The 25,980-nt window shown below is 37.4% G+C and overlaps 1 long non-coding RNA gene across 1 annotated transcript in view; it reads right to left on the bottom strand.

Annotated features, from left to right (window-relative positions):
• LOC125149825 (uncharacterized) overlaps positions 1-21,974 on the bottom strand; it is a 59,406-nt gene extending 37,432 nt beyond the window's left edge. Inside the window, exon 1 of the long non-coding RNA XR_007146079.1 lies at positions 21,817-21,974. This is a non-coding gene — a long non-coding RNA (uncharacterized LOC125149825). The remainder of the gene's footprint in view (positions 1-21,816) is intronic.
• Between the last annotated feature and the right edge of the window lie 4,006 nt (positions 21,975-25,980).

The raw sequence follows: 25,980 nt of genomic DNA, 5'->3' as shown, positions 1-25,980 counted from the left end.
CACACTACTTCTCATCAACAAATCACCACATTCCCACATTATCTTCTTTTTGCCTTGTCCACCTTTTCTTCTTTGAACTCATATTGAAATTATGTCCAAAATATGTACAACCAGTTGGGAGGAGGATTGAGATCATGAAACAAATGTTGTACCTACAAATAGATGCCAGTGAACATGATTCAGGCAATTAGACAAACATTTCTTTCCTCTCAGCAAATATTTTGATGAATGGATCCCTTCTTGGGCCAATGTTACTCTCACATTCTTTCTATCATCTTCTCAGCTCTGCTAGGCTCCTTTCTTCTATTCACTGCTTACCTTGAGGGCAAACTTTAATCGAAGTTTATATGCAGTAAATCAAGATGGAAGAAGGTTCCTTGGAAATGCATAAAGCCACATTCCACAATCCTAGAGGAAGAGGTAACACTTGTGCACATACAGCTAAGTATTTAATCAGCAACTCTGATCCAGCTCATGTGGAAGGAAGATGAATAGGATTCCTATCAGGTGTGCCCAGCTCTTAACGACCCAGTGTCTTATTCTCTTCTCCAGGAAATACACTTACAAAATACAAGCAAATATCCAAGGGCCACTCTCATGCACTTTATAAACGTTAACAATGTTCTCATCACTGACATGATGTTCACATAATGGCTTCTATTAACACAGCCAACAAGTTTTGCAACAGCGTCCTACATTTTTTTGATGCCTCTTGGTATTTCTGTCTCATGACAATGATGAAAAAGAATCCCCTATCTTCCCTGATATTTTGAGGTAATTATTCCCACTTGCTGTAACACAAACTGAGTTGGCTCCAGTGAAAATCCCACTAATAGTGACAACCTGGCATTTGCTACCATTTGATCTCAGGAACAAAAACACCACTCTCTATGTCTATGTCAATGTACAGTTTACAAAGAGGCGTTGACGATTGTTATGCTGTGCATTCCAGAGACACACAGACTTAAGCCAGGTGTGACCCCTGAAACAAATGGCCATACTCAATGTCTCTCAACTGACTCAGTGGAAAACAATGGAAGGCACTGCTAACTGCTGTTGTTTAGTACCATTTATATCTCAAATATATAAGAATGTAGCATTGTGTATCATAATCTAACAAATACCTATGATAAATCATAAATCTATCCTATTTTATATCACTTTTGGTATGACTGATGATAATAACTAGCTTAGGCAATTATATTTCACAACATTAATCCTCATAAGACATGATTGAGTAGTTATAACAATATCACTGTAATAGATGATGGCCTAGGAAAAAAAGAGGTTTAGAAAGAGGTTGCAGACAGGGATGTTTAGGAGCTGACCTGTGCCAGCCTGTAAGAGCTACTTGTACACATCTCTCCCAACGTTACAGTCAGTGACACCACATGGTAGTTGCACACTGGCCACCATGAAAGTATTTACACCATGAAAATTAGCAAAAACTACGGATCAAAAACACGACACCCCAAAAAGCTGGTTGGTAAACATTTACTACTTACAAAACTAGTAAGTAGTGGATTTGAGATTTGAAGCCTGTTCTGACTCCAAGTTGGGTGGAAACAACTGGCCAAAAAATCAAGAGATATTTGTTCCAGTTCTATGGAATTTTATGTCCCTTCATGTGTGTAATAGGCATTTCATTATCCATAGCATGCAGTTCCTAAATCTTTAAATAATGAATAAAAATATGAAGAAATATTTAAGGGCACTATGAGTATATTCTTGCTTGGTGAAGACAAGAGTTATGAACTTTGATGATCACCACTCCCACCACGTTCACTTAGTAGAATTGAAGAAAGGACACTCCTCTTCCCTGGAGGCCCGGGGCGAGCAGCCCCGCCCCCCAGCCATCCTTCTCTAACCCTTCTTCCCCTGGCTCCTTTGGTAAAGTTCACTCAGAAGCACATTCTGAGACAAGGAATGGAATGCAAGTGATTTGTTATGGAAGTGCTCCCTAAGAACCATGGGAAGCAAGACAGGGATGAGGAAGAAGCCAAGTGAAGGTGTGATTTCAGGAGAAAGCCCATAAGAGCTCAGGAGCATACATTATGCCACAGTTTGGCCTCAGATCAAGTAAGCTGGGCTTTTGTACCCCCTCTGTACCCCATCCCCACCCCCGCCACACACACAGACATAGACACTGCCATTGGCTATGGGAGAGAGGAATTAAACTCCCTGGCACTTTGATCTCTACATAGAAGTTTGAATTCAGTGCCCACCACTGGAAGTCACAGGTGCCAGTCATTAGCAGTAGAGCCTGGAGAAGAGGGAAATGGGGGCACAGAGCTGGGGAAAATGATGCAGCAACACTGTTGACTATACTTCTACAAATAATGTTTTACTGAGAACCAGTCTTCATCCAGGCTAGCCTGGGGTAATACAGCTTTTCTCAGAAAAACTAACATGATTTGTCTATTCTCCTGGACCAATGGAGGCATATTAGGGAACTAGTGCTCTCTCAAAATCTAGAAAATAAGAAAATAGTCATTCTGCATAAAAATATCCAGCCCTATTTTAAAGACACAGAGACAGACAGGCAGAAGCAGGCAGATAAAGAATACACATGGTGGACACCACCGCCTGCGCTACACTGACTGTGAAGGAAGGGGGGTGATCACTTGGGGAAGAGACACAGTGTGTCCCCCACCACAGTGAGCCTTTGAATACGGAGCTTTACATGTTATGACATGTCACAGTAACTGAAGTTTTCTTCCCCCACCCTAAGAAAGAATAAAAATTGCATGGCTAGTACACTTGAATATAATTGGGTAAGTGAATATATAAGTGGATATACGACTCTTTAGGTTTGCTCAGCAAAGAGCTCGTATCAGGTTTATGGATGGGCATTCAGACTAAGCATAATACAAAACTATCCATTTGATCATGTAAGTCATTCATGCCACAGGAAACCATGATACACTGAGAAAATCTTTTTATAGTCCTGCATTATTTCCATGAAATCCTAATACGCTACAGAACTCAGAGTGTTTCCCCTTCTGCAAAATGTCCACAGATAACGTAAGAATTATTACCCCATTGTACACTAGGAAGCTGAGGCACCAATTAAGTGGCAAGTCTATTAGAAGGAGTCTTATGCGTTGAAATAATACCTCCTAACAGGGAATATGAATACTTGGAGATACTACTTTTTGTCGCATCTAAGCGACAACACATACAACCCCCTCCCAAGAAAAAATATACACAATGCTCATTGCGTTTTGGGCTATTTTTCTGTTTTTATCTCCTATATCATGCAACTCCATATTTTTTTTAAAGATTATTTTTTTCTATTTTTTCCTTTTATTTTAAAATGTAATCTTAGTTATCTCAGGGAAGTAAAAATCCTAGTGTGAAATAGTTAATAAGAGTTTTTAATAATCATTACTCATAAAATCTCAAGTGGCTTTGGTGGGCATCTGGTCGTCATTAAGAGGATTGAATTTATCAGACAAGTCATTTTGCTTAATTAGGTGGCTAACTGGCAGGGCCTTTCTTACTGAAAAAGCATTAAAATCATCAGTGAAAGCCTCAAGAAGTCCTTGATTGGACAATTTTGTCATTGTTTTACTGGGTATCATCAAATTCCCACTTGCAACCCCAAGGAATTAATTCAAGTTCCAGAAACCTGCATAAAGCTCACAGAACCAGTTAGCCAACTTAAATTATGGAAACTTACCTAAAAATAATAAAGTAAATCAGTATCTCAGCTCCTAATTTACATAAAGGCATTCATGCTTGGCATGACCCTTACTTTAACTATAGTCAGTTCCTTACATCCCCAAGTCTAGCCTTAGAATAAGTGTGGTCTAATAAATTAGGAATGACCAGTTAGCAAGCTCCAAGTCATCCTTCGATAGAGGAAGGGCTTCTGAGACTACAGCAGATGTTTTAATTGGACAAGCACCAACTGCTCCTTCATGCAGAAACTAATAAGCTACAATTCAGTAGCATGTTCATTTTTTCATAAACTTGTATATCAAAAAGAAAAAAGAAAAGGATGTAACATCCTACTCTCAAAGTTTAAAAACAAGTCACCCGAACTATTTGAAAAGGGATTAGCCCTAGAGTAAATAAGCAAGGAAATGATTGGCTTAAGTAGAAAAATACTAGTATGAAAATCTGGAGTACAATCTCTCTCTTCACCAATACTAGGGGCTCTGACACTTTAATAGGCAGTTCAAGCCTTTCTCTTCTGGTAATGTCCTTTTACCTTATTCCTGGATGGGAAACTGAATACTAGTCTTTGAATTCAAACATTCCCCAAGAATCCTGTGGAGGTTTCCCACAGCTCATAGGTCTAACGACTCTATCAGGGTAGAAGAAACAGTAATAATTGGATCCCATGAGCCTCTACTTGCAGTCATCAAGGAATGGAAAGTAAACTGATTGAGCTGTGTGGCCAGGCAACAAGACTTGTGAACACCATTTGACAGAAAACAACCAGAGAAACAAGGAGAGTTGGCCCCAGGGATCTCCAAGTGCACAGAAGTGGCTATGAGTGTACTTGCATGCTCCCTATCTAGGATGCAGAAATTCCAGGCAAAGTTTTCCAAGCCACTAGTGCTTGCTTACAGTGAAGAAAGGTGCTATATATAGCCTACACCTTAGATTCCTTCTTAAAGTCTGTGACCTGAAGTCTGAAGCTGAAGTCACAAACCAGCTGGCCTGTCCTCTCATTAAACCGTCTCTTGTCCTCTACCTAAGCTGAATGGTTTTCTTTTTTTAATTTCAATATTTCACTCATCTTTCCCTTCCCAAAACAAAGTTGACTGAAACTTTGTAGGCATCAAATCTTAAAGCTTTCCTGTATAATTAATTTATGTGCAAAAGCACATGATCCTGGCAAAATGGGAGGTTTTCATAGATTTTACCAAATAACCTAATTTATTTGTAAATGGCAGTTAGACTAGATAACAGGATAAGCCTTGATATATGATAATCTCTTGTTAACAGAAATCATAGGACTCATGAGTTTTGGTTCAAAATACCCTCTGTGTCTTACTCCTTGATCAGCAGATCCAAATAGGGTCAACTAACAGCCCAAATCTCTCATTCAAACTGCCATCAACTACTCGTGTATCTGGGCAGATTGGCAAAATGTACAAAATGTACAAAATGTACAGGTTGGAATACAAAAGGATTCATTCATGCTGCAACATCTATTTTTTTATTGACCATAAAATATAATAAATTAGAAAGTTCCGTGTAGCAGAAGGTGATTTTAAGTAAAAATTTAAGAAGAGAAATTTGGTAGCAATGTTAAGCACCAACCACAGAAGGGTGATTATGGAGTGCGGTGAAGAGAAATAATCATCATAAATGCCATTTACTGAGCACTTCCCATAGACCATGGGATCCTCCAAGGGCTTCCAGGGGTTTTATTGGTCTAAAGTAGCCAATAGGCTATTATTATTATTATTATTATTATTATTATTATTATTATTAAAAACTCATATCAAGGTTTACCATTTCTGTCTTCTCAGATAAGTAGCTTAATTCATATTATGGGAAGGTGGGTGAATCTATCTACTCTTGCTTTCTTCTTTCAGAGATTGGTAAAGGAGAGGACATGGAAAGATTGACATTTCATAGTCTCTTCTAGAGTTGCAAAACACAGGCTGGCTTAGTGAATGTTGAGTAAGTTTGACAGGCTTACATTCAAGTGGAAGGAAGGATAATAAGCTAAGACAAAGTATCTTCCCAGAAGATCCAAGTTTGAGAAGCTCAGAAGAATGGAGTGAGAGGGTGATATAAGGAGATATGGAGCCAGAGAGTTAACGAGCTATACAGATATGTAAAGCTCCCTCATCTTCCCAACCCATGAGCTGAAGGGCTTAAGTTCTACAAGTCAGAATGGAATCAGTATAGAAGACAGACATCAGACATGATAAATTAGTGGGATTCAGAAAAAAAAAAACCCAACCCCAGACACAGAACTCATATAGGATAGCAGCACTCCAAGGAGTTCCCAAGAACTTTGCCCTTCAAATACAACAAGTGATGGAAGCATGGCACTTGTTTTTAAGTCTAAAAGTACAAGACCTCAAATAACTTAGAGATACTTCATCCTCAAATCTTACAAAAATCCTATAAAGTACATATTGCCATCCCCATCTTACATCTTTCTATCCCATCATGGTCCAAGGAAGAGACTAACACTGTGGTTCATGAAGAAAAACAAAAAGGGTTTGGAGCTTTTGTTTTTCATGGCATCAACCAAAAAGCCACAATCTTGGGTAAATGATGGTGCTCCCCATTGATTTCCCAGACTGGGGAAGGTTAACAGCAGCAGGATAGGATGCTCCGTCTTTCCCTAGATGGGAATTAGGGAGTGGAATTTCAGATTATCATTTTTAAGGTGTTTCTCAGTCCTATGACTCTGACTTGAGCAGCATGATTCCATCTGTGGTAACTGGGTGCAGTCAGAGTATCTGTGACCTACTTTTTGGTCCTACTAACATTCCCACAAATATCTGGAAAGGGGAGTTTTTTTGTTGATTATGAAACAAAAACAACTCCAAGAAAGAAAATCTCCCCCAATTTATTTTCCTTAATATTCTTTTTACTTATCCTGGTTTTGTAGAAAGAAGAAGAAGAAAAAAAGGTAAATTAATCCTTTCAGAAGATTCATGACCCCATGAGATAAATTTTCCCTTCTATGTTATCAGTGCTAAATGTCATCCTGTTGCCTTTAAATTATCATATTTCATATAAAGGATCAAAGCAAACCTCCAGTTAGTTTCTCAAGGTGGTTCTGCATAGTGTCAACGCTGGCGTTGTGCTTATAAAACTTTCACCATGTACAAAAATGAAGATGCTGACAAAATGGGAAAGACTTACCTGGACCCGCACACATTTTTGCTTTCTTCCCTTGTTTGGAATATCTGGTCAGAATTCAGGATGAATTCTGTGTCTGTGGCATGGTATAAAACTAACCAGGCCATTAGAACTCAAAGCTGGCACTCGGAATGAATGAGTCTTACCTACTGAGTTATCTGCCTTCTAAGGCCTAAGAACATCAGATGAGACAGAGTCAGTGAGTAAGAACTACATGCTCTTCTGAAAAGAAATAGGCAAAATAAAACCAGTGTAATTTGTGCTAGAATCCCAGGGTTATAGGTAAAATGAAGACCTTTTTTTTAACTATAAAAGTATTAAAAGCTCACCACAGGAAATTTGAGAAGAAAAGCTTTAAAAACTTAAAACCATCTATTTTTTCAATAACATTTGGTACATTATTCTACATGTTTTTCATATATTTAAGAGTATAACTTATATGCAAATTGTTACACTGTATTTTAACATATCAGTTAAAAGACTCAGGTTATAAGCTCTCTCTAAAGATACTTGTAAGTGACAAAATAAATTCCTTAGTGTCTCAGTAAACCATGATTTATGTGGATGGTCTACATTGAGTATTTTAATTATTTTTAATTATTTTTTTACTAAGTAAAACTGTGTTGACATGGGGTGATATTTAATAGTATCAAGTATAAAATCCAAGTTTCTTTTTAATATGGTGATTAAAATTACTTAATGTAGTTATGGTGTTATTTCCACACACAAAAAAAAAAAATCTGGAAGGAAAACAGGCTACTTTCAAGGCAAGGCAGTTGTACCTTTTGAATATGTATGTTTGTGCTCCGCATATGACCCCAGTCAGAACTAGCAAAACAAAAACCGTGTTCCTTCTGCTGTAAACAATAGCAATGACCCAGGGGTGAGAAGAGGCTCCAGCTCCAACAACACACTGCTGTTCCTGGCCTCTGAGCTCATAAATAGTTTCTTTTTCTGTTGTGTTCATTCTATGCTTTACTGTTTCCAGCTAGATTCTGGTGCAGTCATTATGGCTATGGCCCAGATATTTGTGTTTCTTTCTGGTCTGCCCAGTTCTTGTTGAAAGGTCACCGCCTCTTTGATTTCTTTGAGAAGAGACTTCAACCATCTCTTCCATCCTAACAATGGTTCTCAGGGCTGTTATACTTTGGAAGCTGTGGGAGTTGGTAGTTGATTTTGTTTTTTTCATATGCTACAAAATCTTTTTCAGGTTTCATTTCTCCTTTCTCACTTTACTTATTTTTGTCTCATACAACTTTCTAGCTGATGGTTCATTTCTTACCTAACCATCCCAATGTAATTTCAGGTGCTCATTTTCTTCCTACCAGATCCTCTTGCCAATCTTCTAATTGACCAACTATGAAGAAGTCTTCTCCTTGCTACTGATCCCACCAGAATCTCAGAAGTCCCCCTCAGCCACAGAAGGAGACCCAGACAGTTAGAAGGCCAGCAACTTGAAGGCATGAGGCCAAAAGCCTTGGCCTAGTGCTGAAATGTTGTTCTGCTAATGTTTATCTCATGCCTAGTATTTCTTATTAATAAGGCACTAAATAAGAGGGCAATCCAGTGTTTCCATTGCCAAAAGAAAATGTCTCTCTTTTAATTAATCAATGTAAATGGGCCTTTACTGGAAAACAGAAGAGAAGTGTTTCTAGAACTCAGGATATAATGTTACATTAGGGAATACTATACCCTTTTTATTTTGAAGTGGAAAATTTTAAAAAATGCAGAGACGCTAGGTCTGGACTGGCTGAGAGAGAGTTCACAAATCATTGCTGAACAGGTGCTTTTTTGTAAACTCAGGATTTTTGTTTCTCAGTTTACTTTTGCTGCAATTCATTTGGTGGGAATTCATTTGGCTGCAATTCATTTGGTGGGAGTTCAAATCAAGCAAATTATCTGGATGGAGCAATTTATGAAACAAGAAATAACTTACAGTCAAAACTCCACTTCTTCCTTATTCCTCTTTCTGTTTCCCTCATGGACCAATGCAATTATCACTCAGCTGGGGACCAATGTAAATACAGATAAAAACAGGAACCCTACAAGATGACTGCTTGGCTTCACTTCGCATCAACTTACTTGTCCTTAGTGCCTTTCCTGGTGCAGAGGATCATCTTCTTTCATTACTCAGTTCCCTTTTGCTTCAATTTTTCTCTCAAGACAATCTAATTTAAAATTGATCCAAAGCCACCTAATATTCCTCCAATGTCACAGAATCTATTGTTTAACTCAGATATTTGTACACGATTATACACTATGTAAACCAAAGAGTTGACTAAATGAAGGTAAATCAGGAGAAGCTAATTTTTTAAAATGTGGGCTGAGCACATGCATTATCCTCTCTCTTTCCCTTAAATCTGAAACAGAAGCTCCTAAGAGCAACAGGAGCCAGAATGGAGACATTGGCAGATGAGAAACTGAAGGAATTTTGGAGGATGGAACCTCTAGAAATGTGAATCAGATTGGCATCAGATTTTTCATCAGAATGAAAAGGTTAAAAGGCAGCCCCTCAAACTTTGAAAATAAAATGGATTTAGAAGCTATAATTCTAAACCTGCCAATTTTTAAGTTGATTGTGAAGGCAAAATGCAGTTCTTTTCAGTAAGACAATATCTTAAAATGTTACTTCTCTGGAACTGTTTTTGAGGAGGACACTGAGTTGTTGAACTCCAGGCCCCTGAGTATGAACACCAAAAGGAGAAAATGGGATCAAGAAGCAAATAAGACATTTGACAAAATACAGCATATTTTCTTGATAAAAACCCTCAATTAAGTCGGGACAGAAGGAATATTCCTCAACATCATAAAGGCCATATATGAAAGACCCATAGCTAATATCATCCCCAATGGGGGAAAACTGAGAGCTTTTCCCCTGGGATCAGGAACACAACAGGAATGTCCACTCTCACCACTATTGTTCAACATAGTACTAGAAGTCCTAATCTCAGCAATCAGACAACAAAAAGAAATAAAAGGCATACAAATTGGCAAAGAAAAAATTAAAATTTCACTCTTTGTAGATGACATGATACTCTACATGGAAAACCCAAGAGACCACCAAAAAACGGCTAGAACTGATACATGAATTCAGCAAAGTCAAGGGATATAAAGTCAATGTACAGAAACTGGCTGCATTTCTATATACCAATAATCAAGCAGCAGAAAGAGACCTCAAGGAATCGATCCCATTTACAACTGCACCAAAACCATAAAATACCTAGGAATAAACCTAACCCAAGAGGTAAAAGATCTGTATGCTGAAAACTATAGAAAGCTTATGAAAGAAATTTAAGAAGACACAAAGAAATGGAAAAACTTTCCATGTTCATGGATCAGAAGAACCAGTATTGTTAAAATGGCTATATACCCAAAGTAATCTACACATTCAATGCAATCCCTATCTAAATAACACCAGCACTCCTCACAGAGCTTGAACAAACAAGCCCAAAATTTGCATGGAATCACAAAAGACCCCGGATAGCCAAGGTAATGTTGAAAAAGAAAACCAAAGCTGGAGGCCTCACAATTCTGGACTTCAAGCTGTATTACAAAGTTATAATCATCAAGACAGTATGCTACTAGCATAAGAAGAGACACATATATCAATGAATAGAATAGAGAACCCAGAAATGGACCCACAAACATATGGCCAACTAATCTTTGATAAAGCAGGAAAGAATATCCAATGGAAAGAAGACAGTCTCTTCAGCAAATGGTGTTGGGAAAACTGGACAATGACATGAAGAACGAACCTGGACCACTTTGTTATACCATACACAAAAATAAATTTAAAATGATGGAATACATAAATATGAGACAGGAACCATCAAATCTTTCAGGAGAAAACAGGCAACAACCTCTATGACATCAGCTGCAGGAACTTCTTACTCAACATGTCTCTGGAGGCAAGGGAAACAAAAGCAAAAATAAACTATTGGGACCTCATCAAGATAAAAAGCTTCTGTACAGTGAAGGAAACAATCAGCAAAACTAAAAGGCAATTGGTGGGATGAGAGAAGATATTTGCAAATGATGTATCTCATAAAGGGTTAGTATCCAAAATCTATAAAGAACTTATCAAACTCAACACCCAAAAAACAAATAATCCAGGGAAGAAATGGGCAAAAGACATGAACAGACACTTTCCAAAGAAGACATCCAGATGGCTAACAGAAACATGAAAAAATGCTCAATATCACTCATCATCAGGTAAACACAAATCAAAACCACAATGAGATACCACCTCACACCTGTCAGAACGGCTAAAATTAACAACTCAGGAAACAACAGATATTAGTAAGGATGCAGAGGAAGCGGAACCCTTTTGCACGTTGGTGGGGATACAAACTGATGCAGTCACTCTGGGAAAAGTATGGAGGCCCCTCAAAAAGGTAAAAATAGAATTACCCTATGACCCAGAAATTGCACTACTAGGTATTTATCCAAACAACACAAAAATGCTGATTCAAAGGGGGACACGCACCCCAATGTTTATAGCAGTGCTATCAACAATAGCCAAATTATGGGAAGACCCCAAATGTCCATCAACTGTCAAATGGATAAAGAAGATGTGGTGTATGTGTGTGTGTGCGTGTGTGTGTGTGTGCAGGCACTCATCTACAAAGAGTGAAAGTTTAATTTTTTCTTTGCCAATTTGTATGCCTTTTATTTCTTTTTGTTGTCTGATTGCTGAGGCTAGGACTTCCAGTACTATGTTGAACAACAGTGGTGAGAGTAGACATTCCTGTTGTGTTCCGGATATCAAGGGTAAAGCTCTCAGCACACACACACACACACACACACACACACACACACACACACACACAATGGAATACTACTCTTTGATCAAAAAGAATGAAATCTTGCCATCTGCAACAATGTGGATGGAACTAGAGTATATTATCCTAAGTGAATTCAGTCAGAGAAAGACAAATATCATATGATTTCACTCATCTCTGGAATTTAAGAAACAAAACAGATGAACATAGAGGAAGGGAAGGAAAAATAAGATAACAGAAGGGAGGTAAGCCAGAAGAGACTCTTAAACACAGAGAACAAACTGGGGGTTGATAGAGAGGAGGTGGGTGGGTAGATGGGCTAAATGGGTGATGGGCATTAAGGACAGCACTTGTTGTAATGAGCACTGCGTGTTATATGTAAGTGATGAATCACTGGGTTCCACTCCTGAAACCAATACTACATTGTTAAGTAACTTGAATTTAAGTAACTAATTTTTTTTTAATTTTTTTTTCCAATGTTTATTTATTTTTGGGACAGAGGCAGGCAGAGCATGAACGGGGGAGAGGCAGAGAGAGAGGGAGACACAGAATCGGAAACAGGCTCCAGGCTCTGAGCCATCAGCACAGAGCCTGACGCGGGGCTCGAACTCACAGACCGCGAGATCGTGACCTGGCTGAAGTTGGACGCTTAACCGACTGCGCCACCCAGGCGCCCCTAAGTAACTAATTTTTTTAAAAAAAGAAGCATATGAGATAACCCATGAGTTCCAAGAAGAGAAAGCCCTAGAAGGTGGCCTGGGGATAATCAGTCCAGATGGAAGTAGAAATAGACAAAATCAGCAAAGGGTTGATTTGCTGAACAGTTAGGATTTTTTCTTAAGCTTTCATTTTTAATGCTTTTTTCAACTTTTTTGAGGTATACTTACTATGCAAAAAGTTGCACATATTTAACACACACATTTTGATGCATATATCCATGATGCCCTTACCACAAAAAAGGTAATAAACATATCCATCAAACTCCAAAAGATTCCCTGTGTCCCCTTGCTTTGTGACTGTGTTTGTGTGCATGTGCCTGTGTGTGTGGTAAGAGCACTTAGCATGAGATCTACTCTCTTAAGTTTTTAAGCTCACAACACCATACTGTCAACTACAGGCACAATGTTACACAGCAGATCTCTAGAACTTATTCATCTGGTATAGCTGTAACTTTATATCCATTGAACAACAATGCCCCATTTCCCCCTCTCCTCATCCCCTGGAAACCACCATTCTATTCTTTGCTTCTGTAAGCTTGACTATTTTAGGTATCTCCTATAGTGAAATCAGGCAGTATTTGTCCTTCTGTGACTGGCTTATTTCACTTAGCATAATATCTTCCTAGCCCATTTGTGTTGCCACAAATGTTAGGATTTCCTCTTCTGAAGCTTTTATTTTGCTCCAACCACTGACCCTCTATTTGACTGGGTGAGCTTTCCTTTAAATGCCGTCCCCTAGGGTGTTTTGCTGACTTACGCTCTTCCTTTCCTCCTGCCTTGGTCTGAAATACTTTGTCTTGGCAGCCACCATAGGGGCAAGGACAGGATGTGAGTTCAAACAAATAGAGAAGCCAATAAACAGTGTTAATGGGAAGCCCATTTATTTGTTCCTTTACAGAGTGAAACCAGGGGCAGGGTGGTGGCAGCAAAAAATAAAAATAAAAAAGCAAATATTAAGCTTTCATAAAGGGAACAGAACAAAAATCAACTAACTATTCAGTGATTTAAATATTTGGCAAGTTGACCATGATATTAGATGAATAAGTTGGTAGGCTCCAACTAAAATATATTCAAGAAAAAGGAAAGGATTTTAAGAAAATACAAAATGAATAAGAAATGAGGTTATTAGGGATATGATGAGAAAGGTATATGTATCCTCTCCTGAGAAATAAAGCAAAGCAATCAGAAACTCCAAGGGAGGAAAATACTATACAAGGAAAGTATAACGCCAATATGAATCTGAAATTCAGCATGATTTTGAACAATGTGTATCGTTAGAAAAAGGGAAATCCATTTTATCTTCACATAAGGAACATTCTTGGTTGAATGAGGGATGGGGTGAGGGACAGGGTAGCACTGGAGCTATGAGAGAAGGAAATTTGATGATAGCACACTGTTGGAAATGCTAAAAGCAGTGGGAAGGAGCTTCACGATGATCGGAACATGCCTCTCTTTTCCTGTAATATTTTTTAAGTTTATTTATTTTTAGGAGAGAGGGAGAGAAGATAGAGAGAGAATTCCCATTCTAACTGCACGGCTCCACATCACAAACCGGGAGATCGATCATCTAGACGAGATGAAGAGTTGGATGCTTAACCAACTGAGCCACTCAAGTGTCCCCTCTATTTTTCTGTAATTCTTGCTGCTTTTCCTTACTCTGTCAGCTGAGCTTTAAGGCTGGCTTCCTCCTCAACTGCAAGATGGCTGCCTGTATTAACAGAGCCTCATGTTTCTTGTTTCTAATTCAGAAGGAGGAGAGGGAGAGTGGAGTCCTGTAATCATTGAGCTTGCGCCCATAAGACCATCTCTGAGCCAGTCCTCATGACTGGGATGCCATGTGCTAATTGGTTTTGGCATGGATTGTCTGCAGAAAGCAGAAGACACTTGGGTGAGGGCAATTCTACCCCAACCACAGACTGCTGTGCCACAGGGAGGAGGCAGAATGGGTTTGTGAGAGACAAACAACATGCAACACACCATAACACTTTCACAGCTTTTGAAAACTTTGTAAAGAGATTTCCCTTTTCCTTCAATTTACCTTCAGGATTTAGAACTGTGCCATGCTATATAGTAGGTACTAATCACGTGTGGTTATTCATATTTAAATTTTAATTAATTACAATTAAGTATAATTAAAACTGGTTTTTCAATTGTGTTAGCCATATTTCAAACGCTTAATAGCCACACATGGCGAGTGCTACCAAATAGGACAATGAAGATGACAGAAATTTCTATCATTACTAGAAAGTTCTAGTGGACAGCACTAGGTTGGAGCATAAAATGCTCTGACTTGAGGATGGATGTTTTCTATTAAGTATCCTCCTTGGATGTACTTTGTCCATGACTACAATGCCTGTTTCCCATAAAAGCTTGCAGTGTAAATAAGAAACACACAGGTTTTTCAGCTTTGATAATATTTCTTCCTTGTGTACTTACTTTTTCCAAGGAAAGCTTGCATGGGTGACTGGACAGAGATTAAGAAGTAGACCAAATTTTTAGTCTTTCAGCCCTTTTTGGTCTCCCCTTATCTACCTATTTCCTTACATGCCCTTCCTCTAGGCTGTGTCCATTCCATGATCTCCCCCTCAAGCAGTAGCTGATATTCTATGAGGCAGCTACCATTAACTTAGTTTTTAAGGTACATATTTCATTATATTGAAATTGATAATAATGTGTTCATGTGTGTGAGTAGTGGTTGGAGGGCTGGCACAAGCTTTGATGCAAAACTCAGTATTTAACAAAGCAATTATTCAGTGGTAATTGAGTTAGCTAAACTGATATTAGCTATCAGTTATTAGCTATCAGATATTAGCTATCAGATATTAGATATCTGATATCAGATATTAGATATCAGTTATTAGCTATCAGATATTAGCACTGCCAGTATAATTTTTTCTGATTAGAAATTAATTTCTTCAAGTGTTTTAGTGATCGCATCCTTCCAGAATACACAAGAAGGAGCTGAAGATGGTGGGGAATAAGCAGAGGTCTCCAATGTTTCTATTTCTATAAGCATAAAGAAAAGCTTCTGGAATAGGGAGTGATGGGGGTGGGGAGTGATTTAAAGGTTTACCAGTGTTGGGGCACCTGGGTGGCTCAGGCGGTTGAGTGTCTGACTTCAGCTCAGGTCATGATCTCACAGCTCATGGGTTCGAGCCCCGCCCACGTCAGGCTCTGTGCTGACAGCTCAGAGCCTGGAGCCTGCTTTGGATTCTGTGCCTCCCTCTCTCTCTGCCCCAACCCACTCACATTCTGTCTCTGTCTCTCTCAAAAATAAATAAACATTAAAAAAAAATTAAAGGTTTACCAGTGTTAAAAAAAAACAGCTAAGAATTAATGAGAAAATAACATAAGTGACATTTACTGGGCACTTAATATATGCCAGGTACTGTTTTAACTGCTTTATCTGTAATACTCCATTTATTATTCTCATCAACTCTGAGATAATTACTATTATTTTCCCATTTCTTCACTGATAAGGAAACTGAAGGGTTGTGAGGTTAAGCAACTTTCTCTAGGATCCAAGACTATGAAATAACCCTATCTATGTGAGCCAGTCTTGTGATTCCAGCCTAGGCAGGCCGCCTCTGTGGCTTAGTAACTATGCACTGACTTGAGGAAGCCAACTAAACTTCACAATACCAGCAGCTGATCTGCATCCCACTACAAGCTGTGAAACTTTGCTTTACCTGTTTATCAGGAAGTAAACACAGACAAGGAGTTCTAAAGTTAGTTGGTTGGTTTTATGGAATCCCCCATAGCTGTAAAGATTCTAAATAGTCAAAGTTTGCTTGAGACCAATGAAGTCTAAGTCAAGCTAAGTAGCAACTGTTAAAACAGAAATTAGTGGTAAAATCTACTCAACGTTTGTTTAAGCATCTTTATTAATTTAAATCTAGTCCTACACTGACTTAAATTTGGTCTATGATAATGATTAGAGAATGTCAATTATTTTCAAAGAGTCTTATTTTCCTATATATGTTTTCCTATATGATTCTACAAGAGAGTAGTCATAGGACTTTCCAAGGATCCAGGTGTTTCTAAATGCATTTCTAAATGTTTTAGTGATGGAAGGTCCTTCTGGGCGTTCTTATGGGTCATAGTTGGGGGATGGGTGTCCATATCACACATGACAAATCCACTCTACCATTTGGATTCTCTCCAAAGCCTTCGGATTCTCTCTTCCCTAACATGACAGAGAAGCTCTGGAATCTCTATCTCTTAAACTGTAGACCACCATGGAATTTGACTTTCTGTCCACCAACCAATAAGATCTCAGAGTTACCTACAGCTGCACTAGCTAACAGATTAAATCCAAAGAGTGAATTTGAAGCTGAGAGGCAGTAAATTAGTAAGCGGCACAGTTATATGCTGTTCACTGAAAAGAAGAATACTCTTAATTGTTTAATTCAAGGAAATACCTGAAACCTAGCCCAGAGAAGTTAAAACCCAGAACCCTCCCAAATTTTCTAACAAAGCTACTAGCAAAATTCTACTTGTAAAAATTCAGCCAATGAAATAGAAAGCCAGGTAAGTGTTCTTTTTCTTTGTTTGTTAAGAGATTGTCTGCATTTGAAAATATTTGTAACAGTCTCTTATTTCTTGTGTTGTGACACTGTGAGATCTGAAGGGGTTTTTGTATGACTATAAATTCATGCGTCTCACACAGAGAAGCAAGAGAGCCTGATCACAGACAATGAAACCTGTGATTACAGGCTAATTATCAGTGTGATCTGGTCACTTGCTGACTCCTGTCGCCCCAGGACACCTGTATCAATATACTGTATTGCCTCTCCACTTCACATTTATAGTGGGTTACAAAGCATTTCACAAAATGGTGGGAAAATGAATTTTCTGTAACTTGCTGGCGAAGGCGATATTTGGGGAAAAGAGAAAACTTTTTCCCTGGGGCTATTCCCCTAATTTACTAAAGGATCAGATGAAGTTGAGAGCAGTATAATTTTGGTCAGATCCTGCCACAGGCTGGGGAGGGTGAGGAGTTATCTATTCAGCTGACACTGAATAGTATTCTAGGCATTACCCTTAGGAAATACCCTGCTATCCGCTCTTGGTCTTTTTAAGATACTGTTCAGACACTTTATTTTTTATTGTTTTTACCTTTTGGTTGGTGGTGGTGGTAAAAACTCGTAAGTTCTATTCGCTCAGCAAATTTCAATTATACAATACTGTGTTATCAACTGTAGTTACCATGTTATACAGGAGATACTCAGCTCTTATTTAGCTTTTAATAGACATTTTGTACCCTTGTAACAACCTCTTTCTATTTCTCCCATCCTCCAGCCCCTGGCAACCACCATTCTACTCTGTTTCTAGGAGCTCACCTTTTTTTTTTTTTTTTAAAGATTTCACATATAAGTGATACCATGCAGTATTTGTTTTTCTCTGCATGGCTTAATTTCACTTAGTGTAGTGCCCCGAGGTTCATCCATCTTGTTGCAAATGGCAAGATTTCCTTCTTTTTTAAGGCTAAATAATATTCTGTTCTATAATATGCACCACATTTTTTTATTCATTCATCCATTGATCAACACATAGATTTTCATACTATTTATTATGAATAATGATGCAGTGCACACTGGAAAATAGATATCTCTTCAAGATAATGATTTTGGTTTTTTGGATATACCCAGACACAGCATTGCTGGATCAGACAGTAATTGTATCCTTAATTTCTTGAGAAAACTCCATACTGTTCTCCACAATGGCTGTACCACTTTACATTCCTACCAACAGTGTGCCAGTTTTCCTTTTCTCCACATTCTTGCAGCATTTGTTATCTCTTGTACTTTTGATAATAGACATCCTAATGAATCTCCGGTGATAACTTCTTGCAGTTTTGATTCTCATTTCCCTGATGACTACTGGTGTTGAACCCATTTTCTATTGGTCATTTATATGCCTTCTTTGGAAAATTTTCTATTCAGGTCCTTTGTCCATTTTCCATTGGGTTGTTTTGGGGGTTTTTTGTTTTTTGTTTTATTGTTTGTTTGTTTTTTTGGTGTTGAGTTATAGAAGTTCCTTATATATTTTAGATATTTATCCCTTATCAAATGCATGATTTGCAAATATTTTCTCTCATTCCATAGGTTGCCTTTTCATTTTGTTGATGGTTTCCTTTGCTGTAGAGAAGCTTTTAGTTTGATATAGTCCCACCTGTCTACTTTTGCTTTTGTTGCCTATACTTTTGGTGTCAAATCAAGAAAAAATCATTGCCAAGACTGGTGTCAAGGAGGCTAGTTTCTACTTTTCTTCTAGGACTTTCATGGTTTCAAGTCTATGTTCACATCTTTAATCTGAGTTAATTTTTGTTTATGGTCTAAAAATGGGTACAATTTCATTGTTTTACATGTGGATATCCAGTTTTGGCAGCATTATGTATTGAAGAAACTATCTTTTCTCCATTGTATATTTTTTGGAGCCTTGTCGAAAATTAATTGACCATGTAGGCATTGGTTTACCTCTGGGTTCTCTATTCCATTCCATTGATCTAAGTGTCTGTTTTTATGCCAATTCCATACTATTTTGCTTCCTACAGTTTGGTAATATAAATTGAAAGAAGGAAGTGTGCTACCTATAGCTTTGTTCTTCTTTCTCCACATTGTCTTGGTTATTTGGGGTCTTTTACGATTCTACATGAATTTTAGGATTCATTTTCCTATCTGTGAAAAATAACATTGGAATTTTGATAGGGATTGCACTGAATTTGTGATTTTAGGTAGTATGGACATTAAATCATATTAATTTTCCAATCCATGAACATGAATATCTTTTCATTTATTTGTGTCTTCAATTTCGTTCATCAATGGTTTGTATTTTCAGTGTACAAATCTTTGATCTTCTTAAATTTATTCCTAAGTATTTTATTCTTTTTGATGCTATTGTAAATAGAATTTTCTTAATTTCTTTTTCTAAATACTTTGTTGTTAATGTATAGAAACAGGACTTTGATTTTTAAATATTGATTTTGTATCCTGAGTTTATTTATTACTTCTAAAAGGTTTTAGTGGACTCCTTAGGGTTTTCTATATATAATATCATGTCATCAATAAACAGACCTCTCTGGGGGCGCCTGGGTGGCTCAGTCAGTTGAGCGTCCGACTTCGGCTCAGGTCATGATCTCACAGTTTGTGAGTTCGAGCCCCGCATCAGGCTCTGTGCTGACCGCTTGCTCAGAGCCTGGAGCCTGCTTCAGATTCTGTGTCTCCTCTCTCTGCCCCTCCCCCGCTCACACTTTGTCTCACTCTGTTTCTCAAAAATAAATCAATGTAAAAAAATTTAAAGGGGCGCCTGGGTGGCGCAGTCGGTTAAGTGTCTGACTTCAGCCAGGTCACGATCTCACGGTCCGTGAGTTCGAGCCTCGCGTCAGGCTCTGGGCTGATGGCTCAGAGCCTGGAGCTTGTTTCCGATTCTGTGTCTCCCTCTCTCTCTGCCCCTCCCCCGTTCATGCTCTGTCTCTCTCTGTCCCAAAAATAAATAAATGTTGAAAAAAAATTAAAAAAATAAATTTAAAAATAAATAAAAAATAAAAGAATAAACAGACCTCTCCGATTTGGGTACCTTTTATTTCTTTTTCTTTCCTAATTTCTCAGACTAAGATTTCCATTATTATACTGAATAAAAGTGGTGACAGTGTGCATCCTTGTCTTGTTCCTGATCATAAAGGAAAAGCTTTTAGCTTTTCATCATTGAGTATGATGTTAGCTGTGGGCTTGTCACATGTGGCCTTTATTATGTTAAGGTACATTCCTTCCATAACCATTGTGTTCAAAGTTTTTTTTTTATCATGAAACAATGTTAAATTTTATCAAATGCTTTTTCTGCATCTATTGAGATGACCATATGACTTTTTTATCCTTTATTTTGTTCATGTGGTATGTTACATTTAATGATTTGCATATATTAAACCATCCTTGCATGCCAGGAACAAATCCCATTTGATCATGGTGTATTTTCCTTTGAATGTATTGTTGAATTTGGTTTGCTAATATTTTGTCCATCAATTTTGTATCTATGTTCATCATGGACATTGGCCTGTAGTTTTCTTGTAGTGTCCTTGCCTGGTTAGGTATCAGAGTAATGCTGAACTTGTAAAATGAGTTTGGAAGTATTCCCTCCTCTTCTCTTTTTTTTGGAAGAGTTTGAGAAGGATTTGTATTAATTCTTATCTAAATGTTTAGTTGAATTCACCAGTGAAGACATTTGGTTCTGGAATTCTCTTTGTTGGGAAGTTTTAGATAATTGATTAAATCTCCTTGATGACAGCTATGTTCAGATTTTCTATTTCTTCATGATTTAGTCTTTGTAGCTTGTGTGTTTCCAGAAATTTATCCAATTCATGAAGGTTATCTACTTTGTTAACATAATTTTCATAGTAGTTTCACATGAATCTTAATATTTCTATAGTATCAGTTGCAATGTTGCATCTTTCATTTGATATTTTTTGTCTTCTCTCATTTTTTTGCTTAGTCTAGCTAAAGGATTGCCAATTTCATTTATCTTTTTTTTTTTTTAAAAAAAGCTCTTTCTTTCATTAATTTTTCCCATTGTCTCTCTAGTCTCTATTTCATTTATTTCATTTCATTTATTTTCTTCTGCTAATTTTGGGTTTAGTTTCTTCTTTTTCCAATTCCTTGAGGTATAAAGTTAGGTTGTTTATTTCAGTTTTGTCTTTTTTCTTAATGTATACATACATCACTATAAACTTCCCTCTTAGAACTGCTTTGCTGCATCCCCAGAAGTTTTGGAATATTGTATATCCATTTTTATTTGTCCAAGATATTTTTTATTTCTCTTTTGATTTCTTACTTGGTCATTGATTACTCAGGACTGTGTTGTTTAGTTTCCACGTGTTTGTGAATTTTCCATTTTCCTTTTGTAATTGCTTTTTAGTTTTATACCATTGTGGTCAGAAAAGATGCTTGATATTATTTCACTCTTCTTAAGTTTCTAAGACTTGTTTCGTGGCCCCACATATGATCTATCCCAGAGAGTGTTCCACGTGCACTTACAAAGAATGTGTATTCTGCTGCTGTTGGATGGACTATTTTATACATTGTCTGTTAGGTCCATCTGGTACCCTCAGGCAGCAGTTTGTGAGGTGTGCAGTCAAATCCCTTCCAGGGAAAGACTGGGAGCCTGGTGTTTTTGCCTGTTCTCTCTGCGTTAAACCCTGAGGGGACAGCTGTGGCAAGTGTTTATGTGCCTTTTAACAAGTGCTTCTTTGTTTGCTATAGTCCTGTGGTATTTGTGAATGCAAGCCCCCTTCTCTTTTAGAGCTAGATGATTTGGACACATGTCCCTGGGATGGTAGTCCACATTGGGGCACAAAAGAAATTGTGGTCTAAACCCTTTACTCCTGAGGTAGAAAGCTGGGAGTTGGGGATTCCCTCCTGATCACATGGCATTGTGCCAGAGGTAAGTTTATGGTGAGAGTGTGTCTACGTCTTTCTTACCTGTTTTAAGGTGGATGTTGCTTGTCATCTGGTGTGTAGGAGTCATTCAACTCATTTCTGGATTTCTCTCACAGGAAATTGCTTCGTGTGGCTGTACTCAGTGCATCCATAAGAAGAAAAAAATCAGGAGCCTCCTCTGTCACCATCTGGTCTGGATCTCCCAGGTTATCTCAATCAAGTAATTTAAAGGACTAGAAATCTAGGAAGGAATGTGTGAGAAATTATTTCATCACAGATGCAAAAATTAATATTGGCATATTAGTTGTAGGGGCTAAGATGTATTTTGTGTCCTTCAATCCTGATGACTCTCCAGAAACGTAGGTGTTATCATTCCCATTTTTGAGATAAGAAAACCGAGTCCAGGAAAGATAAATGTCTTGTCCATGTTAGTCTTAGAACCCAGCTGAAAAGTTGGTTTACCTCCTTTGAGGTTCCTATTTTTTCTGCTTTGTCACCTCTTAATAACAATTAAATATTATTAAAATACTTATTTAGCACTGAAAAAAAATGTCTTCACAGCCTACACAGGGAAATTACATCAATTATCCAGGCAACTGGAACAAATAAGACCTACAGTAGGAGAGGAGTTTATAATTATTTAGATAATAAACTGATTGCCTATTTTATCCAATGTATTACAACAACGCTCCGTTTCTTCCTTTCTTTTTCAATAAGTCTAAGTACATAACATACGAAATATAATTTCTCTCACATTATTTATGGCCTCCTTCCTTCCACATAGCTTTCTAATTGTAATAGGGTCAGCTTCAATTTGCCATATGGAAACTTAATTGAAAATGAGTGGATAATCCAGTCCACTAAAATGCCAATCCTGTAAGTAGAGAAAAATAGGTCAAGTTAATAATTTAGCCTCATATAAGATTTACTGCCTTTCTTATTTTCTACTCATTTATACTATTCTTTCATGAGTACTGGCACCAGTCTTGAGAATTGCAAAGATCATGCCTTAAAGTGTTCTGTAAAATAAACCACTGAAGAATCTGAGGCTATGTGCTTTTCTTCTACAAAAATGTTAATTAAATTTGAGAGTGTTATTAAAAATGATATTAGTTGAAATAGTGCATTGTCAAACATAATTCCAACATATAATATAAAGTATTAATGAAAATAGATGTTTTCGTGAGTTTCCCCCTTTTTCTAGTAGCATAAAGAATCAAGTCCTATGATTTACTACTTTAAAAAAAAGTTATTTCCCAACAATAGACACCTTAAAAGCAGAATCTGGAGTTCTAGTACCTTCAATGACCCCCTGCAACCCTTGTTCTCATCCCCTTGCACAGCTCCTGATGAATTTATACACACACCCTTCCACATAATCTTCAGGCTTCAAGAAACAGTTTTAAGATCATTGACTAGTCCAATCCTTTCCTTTGGATGGGGAAATGTGCCCAAGTATGTCAAAGCCTGAAATCACAGTTTTTCACAGGCAGAAGCGGCAAAGGACACAGGTCTTATGCCTAAACTGCCATTCTTTGGATTGGACTGCAGGGATTCCTTCAACCACTTTCTCTTTAAATGCAGGAAAGGCTAATATTCAGAGGGGTGGGATTGGGGGGGGGGGGCGCTGATTTACTTCAGCATTTTCAGAAGTCACTCACTTTGAGGAAGAGTTGCAGAATTACTTTCCCTGAAGAATAAAACAAGTTGACTAGATACCCATCTGTTCAGGACCAGAAAGGAGCGATGTAGTCTTCAGAACTTGCTTCCTCTCCTATATTACTACCCTATCTGCTACTTACATAGATATAATTTGGTTCAAGCTTCAAAATACTTGTTTCATTATTTTGATTAGGAAATGAATCAACCAAATTTATAACTGATTTTAAAAATTCAGCTTTATTAAATTTGCTTATAATAAACTGCATCCATTTAAAGAGTAAAATTTGATGAGTTTTGACAGTTACATACACCAGTGAACGACCACCATTATCATGATACAAAACATTTTCATCACCTCAAAAAAACTCCTCAGGCTTTTTTGAAATTTATCCTTCCCTTCGCTCACAGCTCCAGGCAATGTTTGGTCTGCTCTTTGTCCCTGTAGTTCATCTGCCTTTTCTAGATTTTTATATACTCTGAAGTCTTGTGTCTAACTTTTTCCATCCATGTTGACAGTTCTTTCTTTTTTCTGGCGAGTGGTATTCCATTGTATGGATATACCACTTTTGGTTTGTCCATCAGCTATTGATGGACATTTGGTTTGTTTACAGTTTAGGGTCATTATTAATAAAGCTTCCCTGAATATTCACGTACAAATATTTATGTGGACAAATGTTTCATTACTCTTCTATAAATATCTAAGAGTTAAATGGCTAAGTTGTATGGTAGATGTATGCTTACTATTTAAAAAAAAAAACTGTCAAAATGTTTCCAATGGAAAAGTGGTTTTCCATTATATACATTATCAATGATATATGAGCATTCCAGCTGTTCCAGGTCTTTGTTAACACTTGGTATTTTCAGTCTTATTAATTTTAAAAGTTTAATGGTTATATATTAGTACCTTGTGGTCTTAATGATCATTTCCTCAATGATTATAGATGTTGACATTTTTTCCCATGTTTGTTGGTCATCGTACATCTTTTTTGAGGAATCTGTTCAAATGTATTATTGAGTTGGTTGTCTTATTGAGTTTTAAGATTTTTTTTATAAATTCAGAATACAAGTTCTTTTTTTAGGCATATGATTTGTGAATATTTTCTCCCATTCAGAGTTCTCACCTTTTACACCATGAAACCTTAATGGTCCCTATAACCCATTTTTGAGTCATATTATGTAGATGGCAAACAAACAAAAAAGGTTACAATGTATTATTCCATAATTTAATTTTAAAATATGCATTATACACTGATGAGTAGTGATTATCTTCTCCTCGGCCCGGGCTGTAAACGATGTACTTCATAGTCTGATTCTTCTTCTCCGAAAAAATAGTATATTACAGTTAATGCACGGGGCTTTTCTTGACACTAATATCCTTGGTATTTTAATGGCTAGTTTAACACACACATGCCCACACACATAAACACAAGCACACACACACAATGTATTTCAATGACCCCAAACCATAATTGCTTGTTGTTTGTCTTATGTAAATGGATCTCTTTTCAAATGTGGAAATATCTGCTTAACAATAGTCTTATAATTAGCCCACAAAACAGGCATGAACATTTGCTAGAAAAACGAAGTGGACTCAGCTCATTTCCAGCCTGAGATTCTGAGCATCAAGATTGAACTCAGAAGAGCTTTTATAACCCATTGATACAGCCCTGAAAATGGAGTTTCCCACTGGTAATGCCAAGAGACCCTTGAGTACAGAATCGGGCGCTGTGGTGATAAACATCTGACATTTTCATTTGCAAGTATTCATGTTTCCTTTTAGATAATGTTCCCTCTATTTACTTCTTCAGCAGCAATGCATCAAATATCCTACAGTGTAATCCTTCTCTCAGCACTTATCAATGAACTATGAAATAGTATTAAATAGAATTAATTAGAAGTTTTAATGAATCATGTCTGTCCTCATTTATTATACAATGTAATTTTCAAGGAGTGATTAATTACGAGTTACAGATGAGTGAATGGTTAATGTAGTTTGCTAACCTTACTAAGGAGTGACTGTACACAGCAAGCTGCTTCTCCTCTGTTTATTAGCATGTGGCTTTGTACCACCAGCAGATCAGGTGAATGAAAGGGTTTTAGTGACGGTGCAATTAATATGCACTGTCAGCTAATAATTTACTCCCTCATTTTCCTTCCTGTATATCATAAGAACATTGTGGAGATTCAGAGGTAGAATTTAGCCATCCTTATTTTGTAGTGTTTCTACAGGGCTATTAGTTTGCCCCTATCACATCCACCTAAGCTGCATGATTATTTTAAGTAGATCCTATTTAATACAAAGCAGCTTGTTTGAGATGATTCTCCCTGCATATTTCCTTGAAGAATATACCAATTTACCACATCATTACTATCATTATCTAAAAAGTGGTAGTTGGCTGCCCTTCATTTTCAATTTTCTTACATGTACCTTTCAGAAGCTGAAAAATGCCCAAGCTGACAAAAATGTAGTAGTTAAATACAGAATAATTTGTGGACAGAGAGTAATTGAGAATGGCATATACGAATGCCAAAAAGGTGTTTTGT

The sequence above is a fragment of the Prionailurus viverrinus genome, chromosome D4 (genome assembly GCF_022837055.1).
Source record: "Prionailurus viverrinus isolate Anna chromosome D4, UM_Priviv_1.0, whole genome shotgun sequence".
Taxonomy (NCBI): domain Eukaryota; kingdom Metazoa; phylum Chordata; class Mammalia; order Carnivora; family Felidae; genus Prionailurus; species Prionailurus viverrinus.
This window is presented reverse-complemented; position numbering and strand designations above follow the sequence as displayed.